The sequence below is a fragment of the Neofelis nebulosa genome, chromosome 4 (assembly GCF_028018385.1).
Source record: "Neofelis nebulosa isolate mNeoNeb1 chromosome 4, mNeoNeb1.pri, whole genome shotgun sequence".
NCBI lineage: Eukaryota > Metazoa > Chordata > Mammalia > Carnivora > Felidae > Neofelis > Neofelis nebulosa.
Genome location: NC_080785.1, coordinates 109628481 through 109652717, shown reverse-complemented (window position 1 = coordinate 109652717; position 24237 = coordinate 109628481).

Sequence of the window (24237 nt, the reverse complement as noted above, 5' to 3'; positions counted from 1 at the left end):
TTCCTTGGAGTAGCCCTGTAAATGAAAACAAACAGACAGACAAACAGGAGTCAAAAACACATAAACAAACAAATAACACAAATAAACAAAAACAAAAAAAACTAAAAACAAAAAATCCTAAAACACCAACTACAAGTAAAGAACAGGGTGGTGGCAAAGCTGATGAAAGAGCACATACAAAGAGACAAATACAGGATCTTGGGGAAAAGAAAAAATAAAAACTGACTAGGCTGAGAGACTAAAAAGCTTAACCCAGAGAGTGAGAAAGAAAAACAAAGAAGGAGGCAGGGGAAAAGAAAGGAAGATAAAGTTACCCAGACAGAGAAACTTATATGGCTTGATTATTCCAGAGAGAGAGAAAGGAGTGTAAAGAAGGATGTGTAGAACATGTATCAAGACAATGGATTAAATATGTCTGTTTAGACAAGCCAATAACCAGAGTAACCAGTCTAGGGTAAGGAAAAGATAAGAAGGAGAAATGGTGGTGGTGGGTGAATATATTTATATATCGAGAATTGACCTAGAGTTAATCCAGGCAATGCTGTAATGCTGGACTGGGGAGCTGTCAGCAGGGTCTGTCCAGCTCAGGTATATATGCAGTTACTCAGTTCCAAGGGGAGTGGTTTGGAGCAGTCTGGACCCACCTCCACTATGGGCCCCAGGAGTGATTCCTGAGGCCCTGCCTTGGTGGTGGTGGTGGGGAAATGGTTATCCCCCAGTGTAATCTCCGTGGAACTGGACCTGGTGACTCTGTTTGAGTCGTCCTCACTGTGCCCTGGGAGCAGGTGGGGCAGTCCTTCTAGCTCTTCCAACTTCCCTGACCCTGCACTTGCCCAGGATTCAATGTCTCATTCCATGTGTTCTGGCACTGGGGAAGCACCTCTCAGTGTGTCCCGATATGTGGCCCCGACTGGCTTTGTCTGTGCTGCCACACTTCAGGGAGGACCACCTTCACCTACTGCAGACTGTGCCACAGAACACGCTACTGAGCCCCAGGGGTGGTGGACACAGGCAGACACAGGCAGGCTTTGTCTTTTCGCACAGCACTTCAGGGAGGGAGCCCCTTTCTCCTACTGCAGACTATGCCCAGCCACTGAACCCCGGGGTGGCAGGCACAGGCAGGCTTTGTACTATCGTGCAGACCTCCAGGGAGGGGACTGCTTTCTCCAACTGTGGACTCACAACCTACCACCTAACCCAGGACTGGTTCCCCTCCTCCCCAGGTGCAGGAACAGGGATCCAGCCTCGGTGGGAAGAAAGCCCCACAGTTAGAGATAGGATCCCTCTCACTCCCAGTCCGAGGTCTTTCTCCTGTCCACATATGGTCGTACACTTCCCTAGCGGCTCTTTCTCTTCCCTGTGTCTCTCTGCAGAAATGGGTCCCTCCCCTCCATGCCTAAATTGCCTGTATTATCTCCCCCAGTTTGCAATCACCCACCTATCTTTTCTCCAATTGATCCATTATATTCCTGGTAGATTCAGACTCTTTTGCTCCCAGACTCTGAGGTTCAAAGTCCTTTGGCCTCGTCACTTCTTTGTGAGATGCGGGAGGTATGGATCCTCCTACTTCTCCGCCATGTTGGCTTCCTCCACCAACCCATTCATTCTTTAGTAGTGTGTTCTTTAACCTCCATGCATTGGAGGGCTTTCTTATTTTTTTTTCTTGGAGTTGATTTCAAGTTTCATAGTGTTGTCCTCTGAAAATATGCATATGATCTTTATCTTTTTGTACTTGTTGAAGGCTGATTTATGATCCACCATGTGATCCTGTCTGGAGAATGTCCCATGTATAATTGAAAACAATGTATATTCTGTCACTTTAGGCTATGTTCTGAATGTATCTATTAAGTCCATCTGGTCCTGAATGTCATTCAGGCCCATTGTTTCCTTGTTGATCTTCTGCTTAGATGATCTGTCCATTGGTACAAGTGGAGTATTAAAATCCCCTACTATTATGGGATTATTATCACTGAGTTTATTTTTGGCTATTAATTGATTTATATATTTTGGTGTTTTAAAGTTGGGAGCATAAATATTTACAACTGTGAGATCGTGAAAGACAGACCCCTTAATTATGATATAAAACCCTTCTCTTGTTACATTTTTTAAAATGTAGCCTGTTATAAGTTGGACTACTCTGGCGGTTTTTGACATGCGTTAGCATAAAAGATGGTTCTCAACCATCTCATTTTCAATCTGAAGTTCTTTTCACACTGAAAGTTAATTTCTTGTTGGCATGATACAGATGGACCTTTTTTTCCATTCTGATACCTATGTCTTCTTTTTATTTATTTATTTATTTATTTATTTATTTATTTTTTAATATATGAAATTTACTGTCAAATTGGTTTCCATACAACACCCAGTGCTCATCCCAAAAGGTGCCCTCCTCAATACCCATCACCCACCCTGCCCTCCCTCCCACCCCCCATCAACCCTCAGTTTGTTCTCAGTTTTTAACAGTCTCTTATGCTTTGGCTCTCTCCCACTCTAACCTCTTTTTTTTTTTTTTTTTCCCTTCCCCTCCCCCATGGGTTTCTGTTACGTTTCTCAGGATCCACATAAGAGTGAAACCATATGGTATCTGTCTTTCTCTGTATGGCTTATTTCACTTAGCATCACACTCTCCAGTTCCATCCACGTTGCTACAAAAGGCCATATTTCATTCTTTCTCATTGCCACGTAGTATTCCATTGTGTATATAAACCACAATTTCTTTATCCATTCATCAGTTGATGGACATTTAGGCTCTTTCCATAATTTGGCGATTGTTGAGAGTGCTGCTATAAACATTGGGGTACAAGTGCCCCTATGCATCAGTACTCCTGTATCCCTTGGATAAATTCCTAGCAGTGCTATTGCTGGGTCATAGGGTAGGTCTATTTTTAATTTTCTGAGGAACCTCCACACTGCTTTCCAGAGCGGCTGCACCAATTTGCATTCCCACCAACAGTGCAAGAGGGTTCCCGTTTCTCCACATCCTCTCCAGCATCTATAGTCTCCTGATTTCTTCATTTTGGCCACTCTGACTGGCGTGAGGTGGTATCTGAGTGTGGTTTTGATTTGTATTTCCCTGATGAGGAGCGACGTTGAACATCTTTTCATGTGCCTGTTGGCCATCCGGATGTCTTCTTTAGAGAAGTGTCTATTCATGTTTTCTGCCCATTTCTTCGGAAAAACTGAGAGCTTTTTCCCTGAGATCAGGAACACGACAGGGATGCCCACTCTCACCGCTGCTGTTTAATATAGTGCTGGAAGTTCTAGCATCAGCAATCAGACAACAAAAGGAAATCAAAGGCATCCAAATTGGCAAAGATGAAGTCAAGCTTTCGCTTTTTGCAGATGACATGATATTATACATGGAAAATCCGATAGACTCCACCAAAAGTCTGCTAGAACTGATACATGAATTCAGCAAAGTTGCCGGATACAAAATCAATGTACAGAAATCAGTTGCATTCTTATACACTAACAATGAAGCAACAGAAAGACAAATAAAGAAACTGATCCCATTCACAATTGCACCAAGAAGCATAAAATACCGAGGAATAAATCTAACCAAAGATGTAAAAGATCTGTATGCTGAAAACTATAGAAAGCTTATGCAGGTAATTGAAGAAGATATAAAGAAATGGAAAGACATTCCCTGCTCATGGATTGGAAGAATAAATATTGTCAAAATGTCAATACTACCCAAAGCTATCTACACATTCAATGCAATCCCAATCAAAATTGCACCAGCATTCTTCTCGAAACTAGAACAAGCAATCCTAAAATTCATATGGAACCACAAAAGGCCCCGAATAGCCAAAGTAATTTTGAAGAAGAAGACCAAAGCAGGAGGCATCACAATCCCAGACTTTAGCCTCTACTACAAAGCTGTCATCATCAAGACAGCATGGTATTGGCATAAAAACAGACACATAGACCAATGGAATCGAATAGAAACCCCAGAACTAGACCCACAAACGTATGGCCAACTCATTTTTGACAAAGCAGGAAAGAACATCCAATGGAAAAAAGACAGTCTCTTTAACAAATGGTGCTGGGAGAACTGGACAGCAACATGCAGAAGGTTGAAACTAGACCACTTTCTCACACCATTCACAAAAATAAACTCAAAATGGATAAAGGACCTGAATGTGAGACAGGAAACCATCAAAACCTTAGAGGAGAAAGCAGGAAAAGACCTCTCTGACCTCAGCCGTAGCAATCTCTTACTCGGCACATCCCCAAAGGCAAGGGAATTAAAAGCAAAAGTGAATTACTGGGACCTTATGAAGATAAAAAGCTTCTGCACAGCCAAGGAAACAACCAACAAAACTAAAAGGCAACCAACGGAATGGGAAAAGATATTTGCAAATGACATATGGGACAAAGGGCTAGTATCCAAAATCTATAAAGAGCTCATCAAACTCCACACCCGAAAAACAAATAACCCAGTGATACCTATGTCTTCTTATTGGAACATTTAATCCATTTACATTCAGAGTGATTACTTAAAGGTATGAATTTAGCATCATTTTGTTACCTGTAGAGTTGGTTGTTTCTGGTGATATATCCTGGTCCTGTGTAGTCTTTTTTGCTTTGTTTATAAATTTTTTCTCCACTCAGAGAGAAATCTACTAATATTATGTGTATACCCTTGCAGGTTAAGTACATTTTGTCCCTAGCTGCTTTCAAGATTCTCTCTTTATCTTTGTAATTTGCAAGTTTCACTATGGTATTTCATGGTGTTGACCTACTTTTGTCGATTTTGAGGGAAGTTCTCTGTGCCTTTGCTCTTGAATGTCTGTTTACTTCCCCAGATTAGGTAAGTTTACAGCTATAAATTGCTCAAATAAAACTTCTGCTCCATTTCCCTAATCTTCTTCTAGGACTCCTATGATACAGATATGGTTTCATTTAATAGAATCACTTATTTCTCAAAGTTTCCCCTTATGATCTTGTATTTTCCTCTACCTCTTTCTTTTTCAGCTTAATTATTTTCCATAGTTTTATCTTCTATATCACATATTCTCTCCTCTGCTTCTTCAATCCTCGTTGTGACTGTATCCAATCAGTACTGAAAGTCAGTTATACCATTTCTTATTTCAGCCCAACTAGTTTTTAGGTCTTTGATCTATGCAGTCGTGTTTTCTCTGGCATCTTTTTCCAAGTCCAGCTATTAGTCTTATGACCCTTTCTTCAAAATTCTTATTCAGACATCTGTTTTGAGCAAGACCCTGGATGTGATTTCTTCTTGGACTTTGATTTGGGGAAATTTCCTCTATCTTACTTAAATTTCTGTGTTTTGCATGTTTTAAAAGCTTGTTATATTTCCTGCACCTGAAAGTACTACTATATTCAAAAGGGACCATACACTGTATAGGGCCTGTAATTTCAGAAAGTGTTTCTGGTGTACTCAGTATGCACTATATTGTTGTGTTTTAGCTGCTCTTTCCCATTGGTCCATTGTTTTCAGAATATCTCTTTGCTTGCATGGGTAGTGTTTGGAGCTTTACCTAGGTGTGCTTTGATTTTATGTTGAATTAAGCATCCCACCCTCTACACTGTCTACCTCCAACTGTGGAGATCCTTTTCCCACTCTGCAGATTGATTTCCAGGGTGTTCCAAGTGATCTGATCTCAATATAGCTGTGTTTTAGGTATGAGGAAAGCCCAGGGTCCCGTTACTTTATGACACCTTAGCTACTCCCAACAATTCCTTTAATTTTGAGTAATTTTAGTTATTTAAAATAGCATGAAAGGAGTTTTGGAAATTGCACACTTTTTAAAAATTAAAGCCACGAAATCCACATTGTACACATGAGGAAAATATATCAATATGTGTGTGTGTGTGTGTGTGTGTGTGTGTGTATAGGGGCAGACAACAGTATCTTATAAAATTTTATCTGTTATGAATTTCAAACATTTCTTTTATCTTCTAAGTTGCCATATCACAATATTGTTTGTAGAAAATGATTATTTGATCATATTTGAAAATACCTTCATTTTGTGCAAATTTCTGGTGGGATGATCTGTGACTATTAATGAAGTCTGTGCATCACAATGCATTACTGTTTTTCTGGAAAATTGAGTTACTCTTGGTAGAGCTTAGTTTTGTGAATTCAAGTCCTTTCCTCCACCTGCTATGCTTTATTCTTACTTCCAAGTCTTTGTAGAAGTAATCTCAGTTTGGATTTTCTATGTCGTAATTATGCAAAATGTCTTAAGATATTCATTTAGTTTGATACTAATTTTTGATTACATTTAAATTGACAGTATCTATCGTAATTTCACAGAGCCCAGAGAATATGACATGTGAGATTTCTGCTTTCATATATTTTATGATTTTTTAGGCCTTAAAATGTGCCAATTAAATTAATGTTCTCTGGCATGTGTGTCTGTGACATCTTCTCTTAGTCATGAACAATACTTCAAATTTGTGACTTGAACTGTAAAAACTTTATAATACAGTTATTTGGCACTTAGAAAGTGTTTATTTGTTTGATATATATATGTATATATATCACATTATTACTATGATAACTTTATCATCACTTAATATAATTTAAATGTCTTAGTGTCTGTTTTACATGGATTATTTTTTATACATTAAATTCTGTGAAACTATATCTATATGTGGATATCATTTGAATATTGCCTAACTTTGGATATGTAATGTTAACGACTCTCTTTCATTAATATTTCATATCTCAATGCTATTCTATATGTCATTTAAATGTTCTTATAAAAATTTATTATGTCCTCCAATATTCATGCAAGAGAAAAATTAGGATTATTCCATGGTATTGATAAAGCCCAAAATCAAGTGGCACAGTTCCTTATTTGTTTGGATTATGTATTATATCTCTCCCATACAATAGAGATGAGTAGTAAGTCTAGGAGTGTAGTAACACTCTTTCTTACAACAGAGGGATCTATGAAATTGGTATTATAGTTGCCCCAAAAACTTATTTTTCTACTTCACTATTCCTTATTATTCCATCACAACTGGTAAAAATATAACAACATGAATGCTACCAACTAGAATTCAATTCCTATATAAATACACATTGTCTAACTAAAGTCAAGAAGGAATATAAATATGAATAGAACTATACTAAAGAGAGTTAAGAGATATTTTTCTGCACACAACCAAATGCCCAGACTCATGTGGATTTCCACTTCAATTTATGAAACATTTAATTAAAATAATTTAACATACCAATACTTTACAAATATTTCCAAAACAGGAAAAACAACTGGGAAATTGACAAATTCATTTACCAAGACATTTTTTGAGGTCAGTTATTACCCAGGAAACAGATCAAGAAAAAAAAAATCACAAGTAAGCTACAGAGCATTGTCTGTTATGGATATAGACACATAAATTATTTTTAAAATGTGCAAGTTGAATCCAACAATATGTCAAAATAATAACATACAATTAACAAGTGGCATTATCTGTCAAACACAAATTTGGTTTAACATCCTCGAATCAAAGTAATGCACCAGATTGATTATAAGACCATTTTTGACGCATGAGATTTGTCGGGCAGCTGGTGAGCAGGGAGATTGGAAGGTCAAACTATGAGTAAAACATAACAAATTGTTCTGTGGTCTTCTTCCAGCAAGATACCAACCTTACTCTCTATTTCTCTGCATTTCCCAGGAAATTGCTGTGGAAATGAAGAAGATGTGCCGCCCGGGACAACAACATCCATAAGGAAAAGAGACTGCATTTGTTTGTGCATCAGTGTGTACACTCTTCCTGAACCAGAGGAAGGTACTGTAGAAATTTACTCATTAAGTTGATTAAGAAAAATTCTTTTCATTCATTATCCTATACTACCAGAACAGTATAAAATGCTGAGGCAGGTTTTTCAGTGATTTCATGGCTACAAAGTTAAATTCATAAAGTCAATCATAGTACAATAACTATAGAAATTAAGAAGGATTTCCATGTTAACACAGGATCCATGTTGAATAGTACAAAAGTATGTAGTACTGTAATGTATGCGCATTAGCTACCTTTTGAACAAGATAAATATAGATCTGCCTGTGAAACACTGATTCCAGATTTTTTGAAATTAGTAGACATGACTGAGAACAGGATTTGATTAATATAAAATATGAGCTGATAATACAGCAAGTCCTAATATACCAGCCTCCACTTTCCCGCATTCAAAACATCTTACGTGAGCTTATTACATATGTCACAATTCATGAAAGGACATCGATACTTCTGAAATCAAGTTCACAGGCTTTATTGAAAGACCTTCTATGTGTCTTAGGATTTTATGCGATTGTCAAATGCAGAATGACATGTATCCGCATTATAGTAAGAGACAGAAATTGTGCACCAAATGTCCACGACAGCAGTACTCATGGTAGCCATGGAGAAACCACCCAAAAGTCCATCAAGTGAAGAGAAGATAAATAAAATTGACCCATGCACACAATGGAAAACTATTCAGACATAAAAGATCATAAATGTTACAAGGTGCTACAAAATGGATGCACCTTGAATAAGTAATACGCTTTTTGAAAGAAAACACAAACGAAAACGCATACACCTATATGCGGAAACTACAGTATGTGAACTCATAGACTCAAAACAGAAAGGATGGTTGGAACAGTGGAAAGAGAGTCATTTCTTCATGTGTACAGAGGTTATTTAAGATAGAATGGAAATATCTTGGATGTAGATGCTACTGCTGAGTACCAAGCATTATTCATCTAAAGAGTCCCACTGAGTGTGCATTTGCACAGTAATACAAGGATTAAATTGATGTGTATTTCAAACTGTACAAAACCTAACAATGCAAGTGAATAGATGACAAACTGGGGAGTGGCATATATGCAGGCCTGGAAGCTGAAATGGTCCTGTGGCAGGTGAATTAGTGGGAACGTGGCTATCCTTTCAAGGGGGCAGGACGAGTCAGGGGACCCCGTAATTGTAACAGAGTGTGCATTGAGTGTTTCCCTTTTTGAGACTGATGATTTCACACGAAGTAGATCCCTTTGCCTTGAAAGCAAAGGCTCTCTTTCTCATTTCCTCCCTGCTCCTCTCCCTTTGAAAATAAAGCCTTAAAAACTTGTAATATTAAGTCATCCCTTAAAATTACCTTTGGTAAAAGACAATTATATGAACCTTTAATTACAACTTTGAAAATTCAGCGCTACGGAGGATGTGAGGAATATTACTTAGACATACATGATTCAGAGGCTCATATTTGATAAAGTCAGTATATTCCTAAACCCACCATGAACTAGTGTGATACATTATACATTAATACATTTTTTATTTACGGGTGAGAAGTTGAAAGATTGTGTAACAGAAACAGTTTTATTTAAAAGAAAATGTTCTAACCTTCCCCATAATTATAGTTCAGGCACTTTTTCCATAACAAAACAAAACAAAACAAAACAATACAAAAACCTGTCCATTGATGGAAATACTTGAAAACAACAAAAAGATCAACATGGCAAGTAGCAGTTAAGAATATGTTTAACACAATGGGTTTTAGGGTAAAAAACCAAAAAAACAAAAACAAAACCCTACAGCCAAAGAGGAGAGAAGAATGGGTTCTATAAACAGTAACAATAGCCATAAACTGAATGAAGAGGTTTACATGTAAACCATTCAGAAAAGACTAATCAGACAGCTCCATCATTGTGTCTTATGAGGCTCTGCCTCAGAAAGGCAATAACACATACCATCTGAAACACAGGAAATTAATGATTATGAGGTTCGTGGTTTCTGCAATTCCAGGTTAGTATCATTATTTCAATTTTTAATAGCCCCATTCTTTGTAATGAGTTTTGCATTTTCTTCAATTTTCTTTGGGCAAATATAATTTCAATTCCATATAACTTAATAGGGAAATTGTGTTAGGATACTATAGGAATAAAAGGTGCCCTTCATTTTCTTTCTCCTTTTTTCTTTCCCTAGGGGAAAAACAAAGTATAAGAAATACTAAAATGAAACTTCACTAAAAAATATGGTACAAAGTTTTTACATTGCTATTATTGGGGGACAGGCCCCAATTCCACCATATAAATAAAGTTCCCTCTATCACTCAAAAATGCTGAGATTTCTGGGTGCATACTAGAAAGTTTCCTTTATCCTCCTAAGGTATTTTTGCCTTTAACTGGGATCAGCTGCCAGATTTTTAGGGCAGCTGAAGGTCGGCAGATAGATTTACTTTGGGTATGGACTTTCTCTGTCTCTGCTCTGTCTCTGTGTCTGTCTCTGTCTTGCTCTCTCTCCATACATATAGACAGAAACTTCCAAACTCAAACACTCTCATGCCTTTTTCCACAAACCAACACAATTTCCAAAATATCCCCACATTTCATGCTTCTAAGCGATCATGCAGAGTTCTAAATGATCTTTTAACCCTGCAATTGATGCAAACATCCATTAATACATCACATGCCCCCACTACATGCTTCTGAAAATGTGGTCATTTTCATGGCACATGTGTGATATTGTGCCTCCGCCTAGCCTCTTCATAACTCGGAAGTAGGGAAATGGGATTCCTCTCTGGGCACCGAAACAGCAAAATTAACACAGATCAGATCAGACCCCATCAGAGATATACAACCACCTACATGCAACAGCCCAGCTTTGTGGTTAAGAGCACAGGCACCAGTGGTAGGCTGCCTGGTATGAGTTCAGGCCCCATTCCTTCTGGTTGTGTGCACCTGGGAAACTTAGTTAATCTACTTGTGCCTCTGTTTCCTCATCTCTAAAATAGAGATTAAAGTAATAGTACTTTATCATGTTGTTCTGAGGCTACATTAGTAGCAATAGATGTAAAGTGCTTTTTCTTCATTTAGTGTTATTATTGTTGCTACTATCATCATTGTCATCATCACTCCTGGCCAGGAACACTAGCACATAACCAGAGCAAATATGGCAATACATCTAAAGAAATAATGTACATGAGTTTTGGGCAGTTAAAAATAAGTACTTCCCAGGAGAAGGAGCTATTCTAGGAACAAATCTAGGAAGTCTGCAAAGAAGGCCAGATCGTGACAGATTTACTCATTTATTGTGATTCCATGAGGTCTCTTGGGAAAGAACATATAGAAATTCCCCTGTGACCAACTCCCCAAAACTCCATTGAATGCTCTTTTATGTCTTACAAATGCTTTCTGCACAGACAACTGAGAAAAACAGATTGTCTCATTTACTATTATTCCTAGTTTGCTTTTATAAATGGAAACAGATTTGTTTTTAGGTAATAAAAAATATACAAATGTCACTTTCTTCCTATGAAATAGTGCAGAATACAGGGCTTAAAGAAACAAAAAATCTTACAGTTGCATTTTGAGTGCTGCCCTTTTAAAAACCAAGTCACTGTTCTCTCGCTTACTGGTGGTACCAGACCTTTGTTATTGGTTTTAATACCATTGTCTGGTTCAACTTATTCCAGTTATCAGAGCAGAGATGCTAAATACTTTATTAGTCCCTTAGTGTTACTGTGTTGAAAACACTTAGCACAGTGGAAAGTGTCAGGCAAAATCTTAAATGGGAATCTGCTCTTCTATCTGATAGGCTTTGAACAAGTTATTTAATCCCTTTGATGATCAGTCTTCAAGGCTTAAAGTAAGTCAGGACACAATAAGTCTTCGAGTAGGGTTTCAAATTCCTGTTCTATGTGACCCCAAAGTTCATGATTTTTGCTGGAATTTCTCCATGAGTCCTGAACTGGCTTAAAGGTAAATGGCACTTTCTCTATTTAAATTACATTGAGTGATGTGCTTGCAGTGAAGGTGTTGTTTTAACTTTCTGGGATACAGCAGTGCATGAAGAGATGAGGGCCTTGCTGAAATGGGGCATATAAATGTTGTGAAGGGAGGAAGACCAGACAGTAAGAAAATCAATATGTGACATTTCTAGGAGTAGGAAGTGCTATGAAAAAAATAAAGCACAGTAATGGGTTAAACATCGATGGTGGGAAAGTGCTCTGTAGTCCAAAGACTCTTTAGTGAGGTGCCTTTTTAACAGGGATAAGAATAAAATGAAGGATGACAGCAACCATCTGGCAGAGAAGGTTTCCAGGCAGAACATGTGCAAAGGCCCTACAGCTGAACTATGGCTATCAGGTTTGAGGAACTGAAATGAGGCCAGCAGAGTTGAAGCAGATTGTCAAAAGTGGAGAGTGATAAGTGGTGAGGTCAGAATTACTCTTGTAATTCTGTGTAGGTCTGAATGTTAAGGATTTTGGATTTAGTTCAAATGAGCTGGGAAGTCATTGGAGAATCTGATGAGAGGAGTTACATGATCTGGCTTAATTTTCATGGTTTGACTGCGACTGATGAGAATAAAACAGATTGTGAAGGGGACAAGAACAAAAGCTTAGAAGACTAGTACATTAGTGTGGTACCTCAGGTGAGCTTATTTTCTACCACTCATGTTTAGATCATCATTCTTTCACTTTGTAATTCAACCAAATCTCACACTGCTCATTTCCTCTGATGCCTCCAACCCCTAAATATTGGGTACTTTATCAAATTATAAAGACGTATTATAAAGTCTGAAAATTAATAGAGTGTATCACTGGTGGAAACTTTTACATCTGGACCAATGTCATGTTAATTGCTCTAGCCACACTGGTCTCCTGGCTGATCCACAGGCATGCAAACAAACAAATGCATGCATACAAAATACACATGCATACAAAAATAACAAATGACTAAGGTAGCATTACATGTTAGTGGAGAGAAGATTGACACATCGATAAATAATCCAAGACCATTACTTGGATTATTGGGGGGGAAATGATCCCTACCTTACATCATTCATAAAAATAAATACCAAGTAATTTAAAGAACATAAAAGAATAATTTCCAACAAAACTGGAAAATTCTTAGAAAAATATAGAAGCATATCTTTAAGATTTCAGGGTGGGAAAAGATCTGCTTAAATAAGATGCCCAAAGTTATAAACCATGAAGGAAAAAAATAAATAATTTTTGCTCCTCTTCCTTCTACCACACTTCATTCTTTCAAACCTTATCTCCCAGATTAGTAAAGAGAGGTACTTGTCCTCAATCTGGAACATGGCAGATTTATCCATTGTACACAGAAACTGTATCAGTGAAATGTCTAGTCCTGGGACCTTATGCTCATTGTCAATATATATAACAATTCAGACTGCCTTTTATTAAGGAAAAAGAAATGTTTCCCAATGGTCTGGCAAACCGCTGAAGCATAGAACTAAATGCAGACTCTACACCTGACACTTAAAACACTTTCAATTTTATCTATAAAATGTAGATGATAATATACTTTCCACTAACTTTATAAAAATTAGAATCAAATTAGATTATGTAAGGTTAAATACTTTTAAATCTGTCAAGCATAACAAAAATACCAATTTTACTAACATTAAGTCAGATATAGTCCAACAAAGTAAAGACTGGGGGCAAACATTAGGCAAATGGTAATTTTTAAAACTCACTTCTACATAGATGTTCTGGGTAGTTTAGACAAAAATGGGAAATCTTGATTTATCAAATAAATTGTTTTTCTGCTGCATTTCATTCAACTACAGTAGACTTGGGGATTTAGTTTCTTGACAGATATATAATCTCTCTGGATAAAATGTAACCACAATGATTATTCACATTAAGCCTTAGATTTTACAGAAAAATGGAAAACATAGGAGAGGTTTCTAAAACTTTAGACTCCTGGGAACGAAAATTTTTCTGAACTGTATTTTCTTTTTTTTCCCTAAGGTATTCAAACTGCTTTGGAGGGGATATTTTTCTGTGCATTTGAGTGAGATAAATCACTCATGTAAGCAGATGATCCCAGAATGCAGTTAGATGAATGACCACAAAGTATCAGGGGAGAAAATATATTGACAAAAGAGAAAAATGTATATATATAATTAAGGAAAATATGTAACTGCCTATACACACACACACACACACACACACATATCACGTGTGTATATGTATCTGGTCTCTATGTCTGAACAAACCAGCCAACACTATAAAGAGCTGAGACATTTACTAAGACGTACATTTAGTAAGATTACCAAAACACACTCCACTTTTGTTGATATCACTGATATATTTTAGATAGAATTGTCATGTGTGCTTGAATGATAATGTAGATATGAGAAAGTCAGAAAAGGAAGAAATCAGGGCATGCAGAAAAGGGCCACTGAACTACTTGTGGGTTGCGACAAACCTGGGTTGTAATATACCCAGGGCATATTAAACTCAAGTTTCTGAGTAGCTTCCATTGCCACCTAGGTAGATCCATTCTTGTGTGATGGTATCCAGCAATAGTATGGGGTCACTGATGGTATTGTCCTGTGACCCTGAATACCAACTGGTACAAATTTCTCTAAGTAGTAAGATGTATCAAGGATAATAATTTGTGATTCCAGGGAGAAATGTTTGGTATGGTTGTTGTCAGATACTGCTTTATCCCTTCATCTTTATTAGTAGTTCCCTAGACTTGTTCAGAGAGAAAATGTGCAGAAAAAGACTTACTTGCCACAAAGCCCTTGTATTCTGACCAATGAGATGGAAATCACCTGAAGAATAAGCTATGAAATTTTTCATGTTAGAAAGGAAGGCTTGGCAGGCTGCTCTTTGCCTTTCACCTTTTACTTGTGTTTCTCTGTGGAGGCTTAGGTGGAGGAGCAGAGCTAGAAGGAAGCTGGGTCATGGACCACCTTCTCACGCACCTGCCCCATCCCTACACTCTATCTCCAGATTTCAACTGATGTGAGAACAAATAAAAACACCTATTTGATTAAGCCACAAGAGTTGAATAATGGCTACATGCAACTGAACACAATCCTATGTGAGGCAGCAGCCAGTGGGTCAGTATAAGTAAGTGTTTCTCATTATCTTATAGTGTGGCACTCTTACCAGTGGAGATAATTTTGGCTAATATTAAGTTACATGTTAGACAAGTATTTTCCAGTTATCATTTAGTCTTGATTACTCCAAGGAGGAAAGTCTCCGTTCACTGCCAGTGTGTCTTAAATAGCTCTCTAAAACTTGTTTTCTCCCTTGTAACACACTAAGGTGCACTTCAGGCTACGAGCCTTTGTTAAGCATCATTATCCAGCTAAAATTTAATAACATTGTTCTGTTTCCATTAAGTTTAGCTTATAGTCACCTTCTCGTTATGGCACAGGGTTATCATGAATTTCCACTCATGAAAATGACATAAAGTACCCTTGCAAAACAAATTCAAATAAAAATATGAATTGATTTAAAAATATTAAGTAAATACAAACAGAAGTGATACAGAAGGGGAAATTTTTGGGAAAAAAAGTAAGAACAATAGTATATAAATGGTTATAGTTTGGTAAATTGAGTCCTCGATATATTCAAATCTGGTACTAGGCCCACAGGAATAGTTGCAGGCTCACTAACAAACTGGGGCCATATTTTCTTTGCCAGTTTAAACCAGACTTGACAGAATTTGGCCCATTGGTCAAATATCCCCAGGACTGAAAGCTAAACTTATATAAACTTATATAAACTATGTGCTTCTTCCTTTTGGTAATTCTAGCCAGTCCACCTTAAAAATAAGGATGCTTGGGCCTATGATGCATTCATCTACACTCAGTTACCAAAATCTCAATCCAAATTTCATCCTTTTCACCCTAAAAAATATTCCGGAATATTTTCTGTACAGATGATCAATGAATATTTATATAATTTCAGTTATTGCAGAGAAAGGTAGATATTTAGAAATACTCTGTTGAGCTAAACCTGCAGCCTCATCACCTCAGATCATTTCCTCAATAACCTGAAATTTATTAAAACTTGATAATGAATGCTGAATGTCAACATTCTTGGTGCCTTTCTATTCATTTGTGTGCAGCAGAAAGTTTGGCTGCTCATAAGTATTATTTGCTGATGCAAGTTCCCTTGTTTGAGAAATTGTAGGTTTCAGTGTTTGGGCATAATCTTATAGAAGACAAATAAGAACAAAGGTCAAATCCAAAGCTCTGCTATTGTGGAAAGGGAAAGCTCGGAATTATGAATAACAGATTCTTTGATTTTAGAGTTTTCCCAGATGTTCTCTCTATTCATTGCAATGTCCAAATAATGATGACAGTGAATTTCATCATAGAGGCCTTGAAAATCCTGGAAATTTGTCAGTGATTACAATATATACTTTTGTTAATTTTATTACAAAGGTGATTTGTTCTTATATAAACTATGTGCTTCTTCCTCTTGGTAATTCTAGCCAGTCCACCTTAAAAATAAGTATATAGACATGCACAGTCAAGTTACAGGCATCGAGCGATCATGGTTGTTACATAAATAAGGAAAGAGTATAAGAAAGTAATTCAGAATTCATGGGAACAATGTTAAAAATGTGGCTTGGATCTGAGGCAGCCAGGTCGCCCACAAGATGGGGCCAGCACAGAGGATAGCTGGCAAATTAATGGGGCTAATGCAGGAGCTGAAGCCACAGGCAAGGCTGGGGAACATTTCCATAACTTCAGAGCTGTTGTGCAAAAGCACAAAACTAGATACATTCTCCATGGGGCTGGCTTACAGATTATATCTTAATTATAAACATATTGCTTTGAAATATCCAGTTTGGTAAGGAGTGGGCAATAAGCAAGGGAATATGGGTTGAATGGAGGATGAGATACTATGACCTGCCCACCCTGGGATGCCCAGCCCCAAGGATAGTACATTAAGTGTTAGGTCTCACGACTATCAGCAGGAAAGAACTCTCAAAATGAACTCCACCATTTCAGACTGGGCCAAGACATTCCAGGCTACAGAGTATTCCTGGGCTATTCTGGATTAGTCCAACAAGCCAAAGCATAATCTCATCTTTGCTCCATTTATCTTCAAGCATTATGTAGCAGGATATATACAGAAATGGGGATTTGGGCACATGTATCTGAGAGATAGGTAGCTGGTACAGTGGTAAACAATAATCACTGTCTTGGGGGGAAAAACACAGCTTAGCACAAAGCATCACTAAAAACCAGTAAGGAAGAGATTTGGCTGAACATGTGCCACAGGGAGATCACAAATAGCAATAATAATGCCAAGTAGGTTTCTGCAATTCAAGACAGCTTTTCATGTTTCAGCTAAGCTTGCAGTGGCTCTTAATCTAGGGTGCCTTAAAAAAAAAAAGCAAAACAGGTCAGAGCACTGCCTCTCGTACATAATGCTCAAAATGCCCTAATACACTTAAAACTATTATAAATTAACAATATAATTCACACTCAGCCTGCTCCCAACTCCTCTCCCTGGAACCAACAGTTGGTTTCCTGTAACAATAAGTCTGTTTTTGTTTTGTTTGTTCATTTGTTTTGTTTTTTTTGGATTGCACATATAAGTGAAATCATATGGTATGTATCTTTCTCTGACTTATTTCACTTAACATAATACCCTCGAGGTAGCAATGTTGTTGCAAACGTAAGATTTCTTTTTTTTATGGCTGAGTATTATTTCATATTGTGTTTCTGTGTGTGTGTGTGTGTGTGTGTGTGTGTGTGACATCTTTATCCATTCACCTATGAATGGACACATATTGCTTCTATATCTTGGCTATTATAAATAATGCTGCATTGAACATAGGGGTGCATATATCTCTTTCGATTGGTATTTTCATTTCCTTTGAAATTTTTTTTTTTTTTTTTCAACGTTTTTTATTTATTTTTGGGACAGAGAGAGACAGAGCATGAACGGGGGAGGGGCAGAGAGAGAGGGAGACACAGAATCGGAAACAGGCTCCAGGCTCCGAGCCATCAGCCCAGAGCCCGACGCGGGGCTCGAACTCACGGACCGCGAGATCGTGACCTGGCTGAAGTCGGACGCTTAACCGACTGCGCCACCCAGGCGCCCCTCATTTCCTTTGGATAACTACCCAGAAATGGAATTGCTGACTCATATGGTAGTTCTTTTTTTAATTTTTTGAGGAACTTTCATACTGTTTTCCACAGTGGTGACACCAATTTATGTCCTCACCTACAATGCACTAGGGTTCCCATCCTTGCCAACACTTGCTATTTTTTGCTTTTTTGATAATAGTCAATCTGACAGGTGTGAGGTGATAGCTCATTGTGGCTTTGTATCTTCCTGATGCTTAGTGTTGTTGTGCATCTTTTCATGTGTCTGTTGGCCATTTGTATACCTTCTTTGGAAAAATGTCTATTCAGCTGCTCTGCCCATTTTTAATTGGGTAATTTGGCCTTTTGATATTAAATTGTGTAAGTTCTTTGTATCGTTTGGATATGAATGCGAGTTCTGAAAAAGATCTAATACATATGAATAGATGAGAACTGCCGTTTCTTTTTAAACCTTCACATTGCATAAAAGTGTCATTGCTGAGTAAATGTGCTGCTGCTGACTGTTGGAATGCAGAGCCAGTTTTGAATACTGAAGCAATAATTGACACTGTCTTCAAAGCAACGACTGGCTCCCATGTTGAGACCACATATTGCTATGTTTACTTAGAGGGTGAGTTGATGACAGGCTTTATGTTACATGCAGAAAAGAAATGCGGGTATCTGAAAGATGTTTCATACTAATATTATTGTCAACACTCAGAGAGATGCTGGTTTCTGATGTGAACTTTACAGGTTTTGAGCTCTTTGTGAGGAAGTAGAGTTGTAAGTTTTAATCGAATAGATGATTAGCATTATTCAAATGTATTTGGGAATGGATTCATCAAATAGAAATTTGTTCAGATAAATGTTATAGGGAAGGAGGAAGTGAAAAAAAATTTATGTTTGAAAGGAGAATGTTCTGACACTCAGTAGGTTCTTCTACTATTCTTAAAAATGGCAGAATGATCAGATTTTTACAATTTAAGTTTTAGGTAGTAAAAAATACATGACTAGATCAGTTCTAAGTGTTTTATTTCGGCCAGGAAGCATGGTCCAAGAGGAACCTAGGAAAGTTTTCACTGAGTGAAGTAGCTAGTGTTTCCCACATTTTAGGAGAAAGGACTGGACATTCTTATTTATCTTTTGGATAGCTTTCCAACTGCAACTCAGCCTATTCACTATATTTTGGTTTTATATCCACTGTGTAGTAGATTGGCTGTTAATATATACCAAATTCTTAAATTCATGAATGTTAGAATTAAAGTTTGGGCAATCTAAGATGATTCCCCAAGTGCATAGTAATTAATCAGTAAGTGAAAAATTAACAATATAAATGGAAAATTCTAAAGAAAGTCAGAGGAAAAGAGTGAGCCATAGACCCTCCAATGTAAAAAGGTGACCCCAGAGGCTGACTGGTTTCTTCATTTCATAGGCATGCATTATGAAAAAATGGTGGAGCAAAACTTGAGTTTCAACTTTAGATGTATCTAAATCTATGAGTGAGAATATAAGTATGAAAATGTGTGCTTGGAATGTTCTTAGGGAGCTCATGGACCCTCACGCTTCTTCTGAAGATGTAATTTATTGGGTGTTGTGAATTTAATCCATCTAAAGCTCCTGAGTGTACCACCTATCTTTCTGTAACTCAATTTGGTCAGCTCACTCTGCTGAGACCATGAAGATCCTTTTAAGTCTCTTTATTCTCAGAACATGAAGGCATTTTCTATCTTCTTTAAAATGGCCATATCTATTTTAGGGGCATCTCCATCTTGATATGTAGAGCTTCCTGTAGGAAAATAGAAGTTAAGTGGGATTCTTTGGAACTGATTCCTTTTTGAAAGTTTTTATATCCATGACATTAACATGAAAATATAATCTCTATCTCAAACGCCCTACTATTGATCCTTAAATAAGATAAGAGAACATAGCTTTATATTTATTCCAAAGCTGTCAAATATCAAACTAGTGACAAAGAGCAGAATAGGGCTACTACACAAAATTTGATAATCTAATAAAAAAGTATCTTGACCGAGAGCTACCCAACCAGAACAATTTTAATAACTGCCCATAAGTTATAATATTAAGCAAAGAGCTCCAGGAGGCAAGTTTTTGGTTCAGACTAGTTACCTCTCTCCCTTCCATTCCTTTCTCTCATGTTCCATGTTGAGTCATCCTTACCAAGTAGTTCTTCCATTTTCCTACTAAATTAGGAATGGTATTCTCCCCAAATACTGCTCGATCCTTGCACTTCTGATTCTATCACACATGCATTCCTACCTCCTCTCTCCTGATTCCCATCAGTTTCCTCCTATCTTCAAATTTCAAGTTGCCTTAACATGACAACATAGTGTAGAGAAAGCCTTCCCCTAAATTTCCCCAAGAAGTTAGCAAATAAAATGGTCTAATAGGGACCAATTTGCTACATGTGACAGCTTATTTTGCTACTTCTATAGAATGTGCATGCCTGTAGGATTGCCTTCCATCGATTATCCTATAAGTACAGAAGCACCTCACAAAGACTGTAGCATGTATACAACAAGCCCAAGTTTCTTGATCTGAGAAAGCATTGTAGTTTCCCCTCAAATTTCCTCCTCTGGTTCCAAGGAATCAGTACCTGTGAACCACTTCTTCCAAACATTAATCATTCAATTTATTGCCACTCTTTCCTTTGTTTAATTTATCCCCCAGTAGGAGTTGTGAAGAAGAGGGATCTCCTGCTTCGTTGGCTTCCAGAAGAAAATAAAAGGAACAAGAATTTGCTTATTGTGGGGAGTCATTTGAAAACAACTCTAAATCAGTAATTTCCAAGTGAAGGCTTCACTCAACTAACCATTTTCCAGTGTAGCATTTCCTGGCCACCCTTGACCATAGACCCAATAATGCCTTTCCACAGCAGCACAGCCCTACTGTGCTGTAATGTGGCATATTGTCAAGTATTAAATTCATTTGCAGACCCTTGACATTTCTTTTGGTATAAGTTAAGTAAACATTAAAGTTAAAAAACATCATTTGTCAAAAAGGAAAATGTAAGTTATTCTGGGTGGTTTTTTTTTTCTTTTTTTTTAGGATCCACATGAGCATCACTATCTAAAAACTGGTGTTTATGCTTAAATTGCATATTTGTTTCATTCCTTTGAGGCATTATTGGCTGGCAGCTTCTGCTTTGGAGAATGGATAAATTGGTTTTTGCTCCACTCTTGTGGTTAGATGTGAAACCTAGGCCAGATACTTATACTGATGTCTTTCATTATGTGGTCTTCAAAATTCTGTTTATGTCTTCAGATAAATTAATGTAATTATCATTTTAAGTTGGTTTCTTTCTTTTTTTTTTCTTTTCTTTTTTTCTTTCTTTTTCTTTCTTTCTTTCTTTCTTTCTTTCTTTCTTTTTGTTGTTGTTGCTAGGGACACTTAAATCTATGCAAGGAAAGGCATTCTGAGTGCTTAGCTTGGCTTTTGTTGAAAATGTGTCCTTGAACCTTTTAGCCCCCCAGACCAAGTTTGGTAGCCGCCATGTGGGTCGTGGCAGAAGAACCAGCTTTGGGTATGGGAGCCAAGTAGAATGTGGATCAGTTTCTTCCACCTGTAGGCTGGGAGATGGGGGACAAACATCTGGGCCAGTTGTGCTCAGTTTTCTCATTTGCCAACTGGACTTAAGTAATACCTTCCTGACAGGGTTGAAATAAAGTTTAAATGATCCGTATGTGACAGTTCCTCTTATGTAGGAAATGGCTAATGAACCTCATTTTCTTTCTGTGTTGGGGGCAGAAGGGACAAAAAGCATTCTTTTGCATTTCATTTTCTACTGGATGTCTGTGAATATATATTTGTATACCCACCTCATTATTACTGTTCAACACTATAAAGAAGATTAGCACATCATTTATTTCTTGCATGAACTGACTACAAGTATGAACTTCTGTTTTATGAATACGCTTTACGTCTGAACCCCTCTGAGAGCTCTGATGTAGTTAGTTTGGAGTTGATGGGAAAGAGGGAGGACTTTGCCCTCACTGCTGCTATCATAGAAGAGGTGTTTCTGCTTTTTTAAAGTTCTGTCCTAGAATATTAAAAAGCCAGACTTTCATGAACTGGCCTACCAAATTAATAACCATTTACAATGTTATTTCCATGGAAAAGTGTTCTAAGTTTCCATTTAGTAATATAGGACAAACTTTTGTGCAAAACCACTCAGATGGAAGGCCCTTAATTTTGCATACTGGGTACATACATTTTTCAAACAATATATATCCAGCAGTGCATTGATGCTATAAAAAAAAAACTGACAGGAAAGGCCTGGGAATTATGAAAGGGAAATTAAAGCTACCTACTTAACAAAATGCAAGATCATTTTCTCAGAAAAAAAAAGGTAAGTTCTTTTGTTGCCACTGCCATGTTTTTTTGTTTGTTTCCTTAAATACATGCCACATTTCACAGATAAATGTTTCTATAGATTAGAAGCCTTTTGTCACTTAAGTAAAACATAGACCCTGCTCTTAACATTATGGAAATTATTTACAGTAGTATGTTTACAAAGACAGATGTTTTTTAAGTCACTTTTTTACATCTCTTCTTTGTTTTTCAAATGTATTATATCACCAACACTTGACTTGAGTTAACTCAAAGTCTATAAAAGTTGAAGTAGTGCCTGAAAGCCTCTTTACTGCATGTTAATTAAATAGGGCAATGAGTAGGAGTGGCACAAGGAGAGAATGGAGAAATCGAGTGACCTCACAGAGTTCTACTTGAAAACTATAATGCCATATTCAGGCAGGGAGCATGTCAGAGTGGGAAGCAGCCTGTACAGGAAGGCAGGCAACGAGCAGCCCGGGCATCTGTGCAGCTATTCCTCAGTGTCACCATTCATGCCCAGAGAGATGAATTAGGCAACCCTGGCAGTTTTTCACCTCTATAAACTATATGAGCAGGCAAACCATTTAAAACCATATAAAATTGAGACCTTTGGTGTCTTTTCAGCCATTTTGGAATGAGTTCCCTGTGCCGTGATGATGAAGAGACATGTCACAGTGAACAAGTCTGCATATGGTATCATTTGTGATTACTTAGAATATGCATTTGCTATTGAGCTTAAGTCTCTGGGAAACAAAGTGGTTTGTTTGTAATCTCCGTAAGAGAGAGAAATGAATAAATGGGTTAGGTTGATTTTTTTTTTTTTTTACTAAAATAGAAATTAGGATTCGCTCTAAAAATAAAAAAGCTCTCTCCATTTTTAGGTATATATTTTGCTAAACGATGATTAGAGGACTTCACACTTAAGAATTTTAAAGCAACAAAGGCAAGCTTAGTGGATTGCATCATTAGCTGATTAAAGAAAAAGTTAAGGAAAACATCACCATCAAGCATATGGACTGATCTAATTAGTTGATTACTAATTCAGATTTAGTGCTGAGTACCTTTACTTTGAACATCAATTTCAGCTTAATAGGAAGTTCTTCCTGCTTCTCTGTCATCACAGAAAGCAAGGCTTGGCAATTGGGCGATTAAAGAAATGAACAAATGAATATTAGATTAAAGCCTTTCCTGACATCCATTTCAGAGTGCCAAAAAATGTTGTTCACAGAAAATTCATTACAGAATAAGAAGTCGTTTCTCCTTTCTAAACAAATGGCATCTTTCAATCATATCAAAATCTCCCACCATCTAAATCCATATTGTAATTTTTTTTTACCTGCCTGACCCTGTGTTCTACTCTGTGGATCTAGAGACAAATAAGATACAGCATCTGTCTTTAGGTATCACAGTGTAATGGATAAGAAAGTCATATTAACAATCTCCTGTGATTAATGATGGAAGGAGAGTAGACACTAGAGATTACATGGAGAACAGAGGAAACATGTATAACCTAGTCTGAGTTGGGTGGTACAGAATTAGTGAAGACAGGTTTATATTAGAACAAGGGGAAATGGAGGAGCTTCTTGCTGTCTTTCTTACTCCCTTTATCTGGGTTTTTAAATTTTTTTTTTTTTCAACGTTTTTTTTTTTATTTATTTTTGGGACAGAGAGAGACAGAGCATGAACGGGGGAGGGGCAGAGAGAGAGGGAGACACAGAATCGGAAACAGGCTCCAGGCTCCGAGCCATCGGCCCAGAGCCTGACGCGGGGCTCGAACTCACGGACCGCGAGATCGTGACCTGGCTGAAGTCGGACGCTTAACCGACTGCGCCACCCAGGCGCCCCTATCTGGGTTTTTAAAGACATGTCATTACTTGGCTCCATTTCCAATCTCTCTCTCATTTCATGAAGGTTTCTTTCTCTCCCTTCTCAGCCCTCCCATTCCTTTTCCTCTAGAAGCCAATAATCTTATCCTAGCAGTAACAATGGCCTGGAGGTCTACTGACTAATAATCTCATTAATTCTCATGATATATTTTTAAAAAAAATATATAAA